The sequence below is a fragment of the Hypanus sabinus genome, chromosome 23 (assembly GCF_030144855.1).
Source record: "Hypanus sabinus isolate sHypSab1 chromosome 23, sHypSab1.hap1, whole genome shotgun sequence".
Classification (NCBI taxonomy): domain Eukaryota; kingdom Metazoa; phylum Chordata; class Chondrichthyes; order Myliobatiformes; family Dasyatidae; genus Hypanus; species Hypanus sabinus.
Window position 1 is genome coordinate 33,648,285 of NC_082728.1, and position 10,020 is coordinate 33,658,304.

At 46.3% G+C, this 10,020-nt stretch overlaps 1 non-coding gene across 1 annotated transcript; it reads right to left on the reverse strand.

The window, feature by feature from the left end:
* Positions 1-9,670: 9,670 nt before the first annotated feature.
* trnat-agu (transfer RNA threonine (anticodon AGU)) lies at positions 9,671-9,744 on the reverse strand. The gene has a single exon. It is a non-coding gene; the product is annotated as a tRNA-Thr (tRNA).
* Between the last annotated feature and the right edge of the window lie 276 nt (positions 9,745-10,020).

The following is a 10,020-nucleotide window of genomic DNA, read 5'->3' on the forward strand; positions in this document are numbered from 1 at the left end:
CACTCAATTGTTATTCTCTGTGGAGCTCAGTTTCACAGTCCAGCGTATTTGTCAGAAAAAAGAGAATTTGCTTATGTAAGTGAAAAGAGGATTGTTTCCACTTAGAAACAACACCCACTTGTTGAACTAGGGGTAAGAAAAACCAGAGCCAAGGGCGTATCCTCCAATAAGGACACAGGAATTCGACAAATTAAATTGATTACTTAAAGTCTGAAAAGGAAAGCCCCTTCAGAGAGAAAAAAAAGCTCTTCACAGTATTAAAAACAGGCATGTGGTTTTAAAAGAGGAATCAAAAACAAATAATTATCAGCTAAGATTGAAAGGAATTAAGGATTTATTCAAAAAGAATACAAAGCTGGAGACAAATGTCCCATATTTTGGAAGCAAAAAAAACAAGTTTTAATAGAAAACAGTCTCTACCATGCTAGAAATCTGTCAGCCCTGCTCTTCCTCACCAAGAGCAAGCAGTCAAAAGTGTCAGCTAGAGTACCATTGTGTGATCAAGAAAAATAAAAATAAATGGAGGACTAACACGTACAAATTGCTGGAGGAACTCAGAAGGTCAGGCTGCATCAATGGAAAAAAAAGTATAGTTGACACTTCAGGCCGAAATCCTGCCGAAGGGTTTTGGCCCAAAACGTCAACTGTACTCTTTTCCGTAGATGCTGCCTGGCCTGCTGAGTTCCTCCAGCATTTTGTGCGTGTTGCTTGGATTTCCAGCATCTGCAGATTTTCTCATTTGTAAGTGAAGGACTAATTAATTAAATGGGACCAGGAAATGTAAGAAAAAGCAACAGAAACAGTGTCATTTCTATATCTTAGTACCATTCCACATCCCTCCTCTCTCCCCAGCTACACAAAGAATCCATATGTGAACACAGCAAAAAAACCTAATTAGATGAATGACTCATTGGAAATGCATGGACTTCCAATTAAAGTATATACAAACCGATCAAAGCCATGATCACTAGAATGCCTCTGATATATTTTTTTTTAATGTGAAGGCAGTCTTATCAGATTAAACATGTCTCACATTCTTTGATGTCAAGTTTGAAAGCACTGTCTCCAACTTACTTAAAAGCTCATGGTCTATCTACAAAAAGTTGTTTAAATGATCAGAAAATCTATTATTTGTCAATCGAAAGGCTCTAAATTTCTTGTGCTACAAAACCCAGCCAAACCTTTACTGATGACACAAAGGTTGGGGGTGTTGTGGATAGTGTGGAGGGCTGTCAGAGGTTACACCAAGACAACAATAGGATGCAAAGTGTGAGGTGGTTCATTTTGGGAGGTCAAATCTGATGGCAGAATATAGTATTAAGGCTAAGACTCTTGGCATTGTGGAGGATCAGAGAGATCTTGGGGCCTGTGCCCATAGGACACTCAAAACTGCTGTGCAGGTTGACTCTGTCGTTAAGAAGGCATACCGTGCATTGGCTTTCATCAACCATGGGATTGAGTTTAAGAGCTAGGAGGCAATGTTACAGTTATATAGGACCCACTTGGAGTACAGTGCTTAGTTCTGGTCACCTCACTACAAGAAGGATGTGGAAGCCATGGAATGGGTGCAGAGGAGATTTACAAGGATGTTGCCTGGACTGGGAAGCATGCCTTATGAGAATAGGTTCAGTGACCTTGATCTTTTCTCCTTGGAGCAACGCTAGATGAGAGGCAACCTGATAGAAGTGTATAAGATAATGAGAGGCATTCATTATGTGGATAGTCAGAGGCTTTTTCCCAGGGCTGAAGTGGCGAACACAAGAGGGCACAGTTTTAAGATGTTTGGTAGTGATGCACCATCAATAACTCTCGGAGACATGAGGCGAGATTTAGGCTTTTATTGGCTGGAAGAAAGAACAAACAGCAAGTGGCCACCACACAACATCCTGGAGACTGAGGCCGGGGCTGTGTCTCCAATCACCTTTATACCGGGGTCTGTGGGAGGAGCCACAGGAGCAGTCAGCGGGGGGTGCGTGTCCAGACAGGTATATGTAGTTCACCACATTCACCCCCCACTTTGTTTTAAAAGAGGCCCCATGGGGCGAAGTTTCTTACAAGTATATTTACAGGTTAAGTCTATCAGGTGGTCGAATCAGTCGCTGCGATCTATGTAGCACCGGCGGTGATTGCACAGGTGCCGGTGGTGGTGATTGCACAGGTGCCGGTGGTGCTTGCACCGGAGACGGTGGTTGTGCTGGTTCCGGCCTGACTGGAGGTGTCAGCCCACTAGGCGTCAGTGATCCCTCATGAGTGTGCGAGGCGCCTGGTATATGCGTGTACGAGGCGCCCGGTATGGGAGTGTCGTGAGGAACCTGTGTAGGGCTTGCTGTGTGCGGTGTCACCTCAGGTACAGGGTTCATAGTTACTGTGGAGTGTTCAGGGTAGTGGTCTGCTGCTCCTGTGGGCGCCAGGTCGCGGACAGAGACCGTGTCTTCCCGCCCATCAGATAAGACCACGTAAGCATACTGGGGGTTCGCATGTAGTAGGTGAACCCTCTTGACCAGCGGGGAGTATTTATTGCTCCTCACATGTTTCTGGAGCAGCACTGGCCCTGGGGACGTCAGCCAAGCCAGTAGGGTGGTCCCAGTGACAGACTTCCTGGGAAAAGAGAATAGGCGCTCATGAAGGGTGACATTGGTGGACGTACATAACAGAGAGTGGATAGAGTGGAGTGCCTCAGGGAGGACCTCCTGCCATCGAGAGACCAGCAACCCCTTTGACTTAAGGGCTAAAAGTGTGGTCTTCCACACTGTGGCATTCTCCCTCTCCATCTGTCCATTTCCCCGGGGATTATAACTCGTGGTCCGACTAGTAGCAATGCCCCTAGCCAGCAAGTACTGGCGCAGCTCGTCACTCATAAGGGAGGACCCTCTATCACTGTGGATATAGCAGGGATATCCAAACAGAGTGAAGAGCTGGCGCAGGGATTTTATGACGGATGTGGCAGGTGTGTCGGGGCAGGGGATGGCAAAGGGGAACCGCGAGTACTCGTCGATAATGTTGAGAAAATAGACATTGTGGTCGGTGGAGGGAAAGTGGCCCTTAAAGTCAACACTCAGTCGCTCAAAGGGGCGGGTGGCCTTGATAAGTTGTGCCGTTTCAGGACGGTAGAAGTGCAGTTTGCACTCAGCGCAAACTTGGCAGTCCCTGGTCATCGTCCTGATGTCCTCAAGGGAGTAAGGCAGGTTCCGGGCTTTCACGAAATGGTAAAATCGGGTGACCCTCGGGTGGCAAAGATCTGCAAGGAGGGTGTATAGCTCGTCGAGCTGCGCGCTGGCACACACTCCCCGGGATAGGGCATCGGGGGCTCATTGAGCCTTCCAGGCTGGTACAGGATATCATAGTTGTAGGTGGAGAGTTCTATTCTCCACCGCAAAATTTTATCATTTTTGATTTTGCCCTGCTGTTGGTCGCTGAACATGAATGCAACTGAGCGCTGGTCGGTCAGCAAGGTGAACCTTTTGCCGGCGAGATTGTGCCTCCAGTGCCTAATAGCTTCCACTATGGCCTGGGCTTCTTTCTCCACCGCGGAGTGCCAAATTTCAGGGCCTTGAAAAGTATGACAGAAGAATGCTACTGGCTTGCCTGCCTGATTGAGGGTAGCAGCCAATGCGAAGTCGGAGGCGTGACTTTTGTTACATACCCCGTAACTGGGTGTCTTACCAGCAAAGATAGAAGTGTCCGTTGGAGTCTGGTGGTGCTATTTTCAACAGTGTTTATTAGTAAAAATATACAAATCAATATCAATGCAAATATACCGATAATACACGTTAGCAATACTAAACCTAAAAGTGCAGGTATAATAATAATCAATAATAAAACAAGCTCTATCGTTGTCTAGGGGATAATGAATTGTCAGATGGAAATATAAAGTTCAGTTCAGTTCATGCAGGCTGCAGTAGTTGTTGTTCGATGTGTTGCAATTGTTGGAGAGAGAGAGAGACTAGAGAAAGAGAGTGCGCAAACAGTAACAGCTATGGTCTTTGCCAACCTTCCCTTACGATTTCGATCCGTCGGTGTGTCATTGTTGTAGCCATTCAAGTGTGACCCCTCCGTCCTTTAGCTAGACCGTTCTTCTGTGGTGGACTCGTCACCCAGGCAAGGGTGGACACACACACAAGCCCCCACCAGTTTAGTTTTAAACAATGTGAGTTAAAATTTACCGACCCTTCATTCAGTCTCTGATGTCCCATACTGTCTCTTGGGTTTCTGCTGCTCAGTAGCGTTTCTCCTGGTGCGTCTGAGGGGTGTTACCCCAGACCTCACTTTTATCCCCACTCACGGGGTCTCAGGTGTCAATCAGGTTGGGATGATGTAACCCATCAAACCAGCCCACTCTGGTTGTCCCCTGAGGGGTTTCAATGAATTGAACAGTACCAAGTAAACAATCCTTCTCCAAAAGACAATAGCAGTAAATCTCCTCTTTTGTCACTAGGAGAAGTTCCACCTTGTGTACCTTTTAGCTGTGTCTCTCTCTCATTCTCTTTCATGAGCTGTTATCAATAACAACTGCCTTGGCAGATTTCCTTTTGTCTTTCTTAGTTCCTTGTTAGCAGCATCGAAATAGTAGCGATTTGCAATTCTTCAAAAAGGTGGGGGGGCATGGGCCACTCTGCACCCTTCTGCCCATCAGAGTTGTTCATCCTTCATAACACTCTCTAATTGGAAGGGAATGGTCTCATCCACCTCATGCATCGTTGCTTTGGTAATGTCCCCTTTAATGCGGCTGAAGGCCGCGTGGATCTCGGCAGAGAGGGGAAATGTGGTGGACTTGACCAGGGGGCGGGCCCTGTCTGAGTAATGAGGGACCCATTGGGCGTAATAGGAAAAGAAGCCCAGGCACTGTCTGAGGGCTCTGAGGATGGTGGGAAGAGGGAGTTCTAACAGGGGGCGCATACGGTCTGAATCAGGGACAATGACCCCGTTCTCCACAACATACCCAAGGATAGTGAGTCGGGTGGTTCTGAACACACTCTTGTCCCTGTTATAGGTAAGGTTCAGGGCTTTGGCCACTTGGAAAAATTGTTGGAGGTTGGCGTTGTGATCCGGCCAGTTGTGACCACAGACGGTGATGTTATCCAGATAGGGAAATGTGGCCTGCAGTTGGTACTGGTCCACTATCCGGTCCATTTCCCCTTGGAAGACAGAGACACCATTCGTGACACTGAAGGGGACGCGCAGAAAGTGATAGAGCCTGCCGCCCGCTTCGAAGGCGGTGTAGGGGCGGTCCTCTGGGCGGATGGGGAGCTGGTGGTAAGCGGATTTCAGATCTAAGGTCGAGTACACCTTGTACTGAGCTATCTGGTTGACCATATCCGCGATGCAGGGTAGGGGGTACGCGTCAAGCTGCGTGAACCTATTGTTGGTCTGTCTATAGTCCACGACCATCCTATTTTTCTGTCAGGTCCGAACAACAACCAGCTGCGACCTCCAAGGACTTGTGCTTGGCTCAATGACCCCCTCCCTGAGCAGCCGCTGCACCTCCGACTGAATGAAGGCCCTGTCCCCCTCGCTGTACCTCCTGCTTTTAGTTACCACAGGTTTACAGTCGGGGGTCAGGTTGGTGAACAGCGGTGGGGGAGGGATCTTGAGGGTGGAGAGGCTGCAAGTGGTGTCGGTAGTGCAGCTGTCGGCATGGTGCTAGGTGGGATGTGGGGGTCGGTGTGTGTGTGTGGTCAGTAGCGGGGTATATGGCAAAGTCCCACAAAACTGAGGATTCCTGACAGTGAGTGGTGGGAGGGGCCTGTCATATGCCATAGTCACACTTTTGATGTGGCTCTGGAAGTCCAGCTTCAATAGCACAGGCGCACACAGTTGAGGCATGACCAGAAGTGCAAAGTCCCGATATTCTGTGCCCTGCACCACCAATGTTGCTACACAACCCCCCCCCCCAGATGTCTGTGGAATGAGACCCAGAAGCCATGGTGACCCTTTGGCTTACTGGCCGTGTCACGAGTCTGCAGCATTGCACTGTGTCCGGGTGAATAAAACTCTCAGTGCTGCCCATGTCAAACAGGCAGCTAGTCCTGTGCCCCTCCACCAGGATGTCCATCATTGACCTTGCAAGCTGGTGTGGAGCGCTTTAATCGAGGGTCATGGAGGCCAGAGTTGAATCGCAATCTTGGTGCCCGGTAAGCACCCGTGAGTCAGGGGCAGGGCGAGATGGCGCTGACAAAGATGGCCGCCCCCATGTCTCGCATGAGACGGGCAGGCAGGATAGCGGCGACCAAGATGGCCGCCCCCATGCCTCACACATGGCGCTGCCTGACCTTGCTCATGGTTCAGACTTATAGACTTTGGTGAAATGGCCCTTTTTTCCTCAGCTGGAGCAGGTAGCTTCTCGGGCCGGGCAGCGTTTTCAGGGGTGTTTTTCGAGTCCGCAGAAGTAACACTGCATGGACTTGCGACTGGCAGCAGCTGTGGTCGGTTTCGGGGAGCTCGTGGACTCGCGACTGGCAGCAGCGGAGGTCGATTCGCTCGCAGGTGGCAGGGTCTGCAGCGTCCACGGAACCGGCGGGGGATCGCGCAGCTGGACAGCTCGATCAGCTCAGACCAGCTCGATCGCCCAGCGTAAGGTAAGATCAGTGTTTTCCAGCAGCCGCTGGCGCACATACACTTACCTGATCCCTGTAACGAAGACGTACCAGGAGCTCCGCATGCTGTTCCGCTGTCAGTCCTTTGCAGTTGCAGGCCCGCCCGAGTGTCTGTAGGGCTCGGACAAACTCCCCGCTCGACTCACCGGTCCGCTGCCACCGCGTCACTAAGCGATGTCTTCCGTAGACGCTGTTCACCAGCCGCAGGTACTGTCTTTTGAGGGCATCCAGTGCCCCTTGGTAGGTCGGCAGGTCCTTGATAAGGGAGAATACTTTCGGGCTGACCCTGGAAAAGAGGATTTTGTGCATCGTGGCAGGCTCAATCACGGGAATCACTTCCAAGTATGATTGGAAGCATGCAAGCCAGAGTTCAAAGGCAAGAGCTGCTTCTGGAAATACTCTCCATGTTTTAAAACTTCCAGCCAATAAAATTGATGCACCCTCAATAACTCGGAGACGTGGGGCGAGATATCGGCTTTTATTGGCTGGAAGAAAGAACAAGCAGCAAGTGACCACCACACAACATCCTGGAGACTGAGGCCGGGGCTGTATCTCCAATCACCTTTATACAGGGGTCTGTGGGAGGAGCCACAGGAGCAGTCAGCGGGGTGGGGGGGGGGGGCATGTCCAGACAGGTATATGTAATTCACCACAAGTAGGTACAGAGGAGATGTCAGGAGTAAGTTCTTTACACAAAGAGTGGTGAGTGTGTGTAATGGGCTGCCAGTGACGGTGATGGAGGCAGATACAATAGGGTCTTTTAAGAGACTCATGGAGCTTAGAAAAATAGTGGGCTATAGGTAACCCTAGGTAATTTCTAAAGTAAGTACATGTATGGCACAACATTGTGGCCGAAGAGCCTGTATTGTGCTGTAGGTTTTCTATGTTTCTATATGCTCCTGTATCAAAGTAAAAAGTTGAGTGAAATGGAATCCAAAGTATAAAAGAGCACACAGAAGCTCCCGGTTGTTGCAAACAGGCATCAGTAAATAGTGGCTCTGAGCTTCATTGCCCTCATTGTACAGGAAGGTAATGGATCAAATCTTTGAGATTTCTGTAATATACCAAGCTGCCAAGGATTCCGTACTTACAAAAGGATTCTTCAGGTGGTGTTTGGAGAAGCGTCGCTGACTGCAAGCCTGAGTGCATCATGTGAACATCCTATATAATACTCATGTAGATTTTAGACATAAAGAATGTGCTTGGGAAAGAAGAAAATGCAGGCTTTGTTTATGAAGTCTAGAATGATTTAATGCAGCAATCTTTGTTTGATGATTATTCATGTGTATATTTATGAAATATATATTTCAACATTACTTTCTGCAAGATATTTCTGTTTAAATCGGCATCTTTCAGCCATGATTGCAATCTTTATAATTTACAGATTCAAGCCACAAAGTAAAACCCATAAAATGAAAAAAGAAACTAAAGCATATTATAGCATATTGCCCAGCAAGTCTGCTCTATCATTCAATTATGTCATGGGTTCAAAGGTCAAAGTTCAAAGTACAATTTTATTAAACTATATACAACCTTGAGATTCATCTCCTTACCATCAGCCAGAAATCAAAAAAAAACATTAAAAATGATGCCTGCCAAATGCCCAATGTGCAGGAAACAAATTGTGCAAACAAGAAAAATAAGCACCAACATTTAGAAATGGAGTTTACAAAAAGATTGTGGGTCCACAATCTCAAAGGCAGTCACAGCAAATCCAGGAGCCCGTTATTTGCAAGCCACAACGCAGAGAAAAATAAACCTTGCAGGGCAGTGAGCTGATAACCGGCCCATTCCTCACCTCCAGCCTTGACATCCTGAGTATTTCAATCTGGCCCAGTGCTTAAATCATCCGAACAACGGGTCATTCATCACTCTCAGGGCCCAGGCCCTGCCACTTCAATATGCTCTTGGGTCCAATGCCCGCTGCCTTGATTCAGCCATACCTGACCTTTCCAGTATTCAGCTTCTTCCTTGCTCTCAGGATCTGCCATCTCAGCTCTCAATTTTACCACTTTGAATCACCTCCAATTCTGGTCCAGCAGCCAAACAGTGGCTCATTCTTTACTCTCAGGCCCAAGCACCTTTGCTTTGATTCAACCCACAACCATTCTGCACCTTCTAGACTTACATTCACCCCACAAAACTGGCAGGTATTTGGGCGGTTCAAAAACTCAATACTGACCAGAAACTTACAGGCTGATTCCCTAAGTTTACACTTCCCTTAATCTCATATCCTCTAATTCACTTAGTGACTACTAATCGATGGTTCTCAATATAGAACATGTTGAATCTTTAAACATCTATAATTCACTTTGGTAGTGAAATGCAATGACATATCTCTTGCATTTTGAAATTTTTCCTCATTTTAACCTTTAATAGGTATTATCTTGAAAATGCTCCCCTCAATTCCAGAGTTTTCAGTCAGAGGAATTGTAGTCTTAACTTATCAATCTCCCTCAAAAATTATTCAAAATTTCTTAGATACAAAATATTACACATTGTTGTAATTTTAATGAAAGGAACGGCATAAGAATTAGGACCAGGAGTAGGTCATAGCCTTCGCTGAGGGTGAGACTTAACGGCACTCACCTCAACACTGAACTTATCACTGAACACAACCTATGGACTCACAACCCATGCTCTCATTATTATTTATTTATTTTCGTATTTTTACAGTTTTCCTTCTTTTCCACATTGATTGCTTAGTTTTCATTGATTCTATTGTATTTTTTGTTTCACTGTGAATGCCTGCAAGAAAATGAATCTCAGGCAGTATATGGTGACAGGTATGTCATTTGATAATACATTTACATTGAAGTTTGAACTTTAAACTTGAGTAGAATCAAAGTTGATCTTAAATCTCTACCCCACTCACATACGCTATTTTTCATTTCCTTTGTGTCCAAAAACATTGATATCATATTTGAAATTTATGTGTTTGCATACACTAAATGTTTGGGGGCTGTCCCAAAATGGTGTTCATACAGGATTTTAAAATTACTTGCTAGCTAATTCTGGAATAAACAGAAAAAATATCTTATTTTATATAGTGCAAATTCAAAAATTAATGAACTTTAAGGCTCTGCTGGGAATTGAACCCAGGATCTCCTGTTTACTAGACAGGCACTTTAACCAACTAAGCCACAGAGCCCTTTCATAAATACTTAGCTGCTTGAATTTCAATATGAATCTTAATTGTAACAAGAATATTTTTTGCTTTATTCTGTTGTTATCCAGGCAAAATGGTATATTTTACATTCTGTTATTCTTCTTCCAGTTAAAATAAGATTAATAGGCTCATTGGTGCCTGATTCAATTTATCCATCTTACTTGAAAATGAGACAATGTCAGTCCATCTCCAGTGGAGAAGAATGTCTCATAGTTACATCACTTTCTCGTGTAATGGAATGGCATTGCATGTAAGAAT